This window comes from Ailuropoda melanoleuca, unplaced genomic scaffold (genome assembly GCF_002007445.2).
Source record: "Ailuropoda melanoleuca isolate Jingjing unplaced genomic scaffold, ASM200744v2 unplaced-scaffold13140, whole genome shotgun sequence".
NCBI lineage: Eukaryota > Metazoa > Chordata > Mammalia > Carnivora > Ursidae > Ailuropoda > Ailuropoda melanoleuca.
In genome coordinates, this window is record NW_023181772.1 from 1 (window position 1) to 1486 (window position 1486).

At 52.9% G+C, this 1486-nt stretch overlaps 1 long non-coding RNA gene across 1 annotated transcript; it reads right to left on the reverse strand.

Moving 5' to 3' along the window:
• Positions 1-32: 32 nt before the first annotated feature.
• Positions 33-1407, reverse strand: LOC117797770. The gene is made up of 3 exons (XR_004622686.1): positions 1265-1407; positions 836-979; positions 33-703 (listed from the first exon to the last, which is right to left on the reverse strand). It is a non-coding gene; the product is annotated as an uncharacterized LOC117797770 (long non-coding RNA).
• Between the last annotated feature and the right edge of the window lie 79 nt (positions 1408-1486).

Sequence of the window (1486 nt, forward strand, 5' to 3'; positions counted from 1 at the left end):
GTAAAGATGGGTAGATGGATGGATAGACGGATGAATGATTGAATGGATGGATATAAAGAGGATGGATGGATAGATAGAAGGAAATGCTGTCATATGGACGAATGGATGGAAAGATGGAGTACTGGCAGATGAATGAAGAAACAGATATGTGGGTAGGTAGATGGATGAATGCATGGATGAATGACTAAATGGGTAGATGTAAAGATGGATGGATGGAATAGTTGGATGGATGGATAGATGAATGGATGGATATAAAGATAGATGGAAGGACAGACAGAGGTGAAGATGGGTTGATGGATGGATGTAAAGATGGGTAGATGGATGGATAGACGGATGAATGATTGAATGGATGGATATAAAGAGGATGGATGGATGAATAGTTGGATGGATGAATAGAAGGAAATGTTGTCAAATGGATGAATGGATGGAGTACGGGCAGATGAATGAAGAGACAGCTATACAGGTAGGCGTTGGATGAATAAGTGTGCAACCTGGAGCCAGAGGGAAGTCCTCCTCTATACCCTGAAAACAGACATCCCTGTGGAAGATCTGGACCCAAGATATCTCTCACCGGCTGAACCAGGACGTTGTTCTTGCCGTAGAGCAGCGTGGCCCGGGAGTTCTGATGCAGGGACTCTACGTAGTCACGGGCAGAAAGGGATGGTCGGTCATCCATGCTGCCACTCGAATGCCTCTTCTGGATCTGGCAGTGTGCGAGGAGGTGGAGGATGAGGCCTGGAGTGATCCTCAGGGTCTATTGCGTTCCCCATCTCCACACCAAGCCTGGAACCCAGCCCAACTCCCTCCCAGGGCCCCGCAGCCCACCCCTACTCACACAGAGGGCCGGACGCTAGGTAGGTGAGTCCTGCCGCAGGTGCGAGCTGTGGATGCGTTGTCTCTGCACGAGCTCGTCTGCTGAGGGGTCCGTCCGAAGTGATCCGCGGTCTTCATCTTGGTGTACTCCAGGCACAGGGCCCCACTGTGGGGCATACGGGGGCTGGCAATCCAGAGCCCTGGACAGTCCACCCTCTTGTCTACCCCCCAACCCCGATGGGCCACCGATTTCACCGCTTCTCCCCTCCAGCCAGTGAGTATGCCCCAGGGTCCTCCTAAGGAAAGGCCAGTACCAGACCCCAGGGGCCAGAGCCAGGGAACTGGTATGTTGTGATGGAGGAGGCTGGAGGGAGAAGAGAGAGGCCCTTTGGATGCACCAGTGAGCGGAGCCCAGAGATCCAGCGGAAGCTCAGAGCACTGGACCACTTACCCAACAAAGACGCAAGGATGGGGCCGTCCACCGGGTCCATCAGGAGGGCTTCCTTCTCGTAGTACTTACTAGTGAGAGAAAAGGACAGGCAGGTTTGGATGGCGACCAGAGGAGGGCGCACAATTGACTCTGACCTGGTGGTTAAGAGCCGACTGTGTTTGGTCTCCCTATTGTTACCTCTCTGAGCCTCAGATGCCCCATCTGTAAAATGGGTGTGATAAA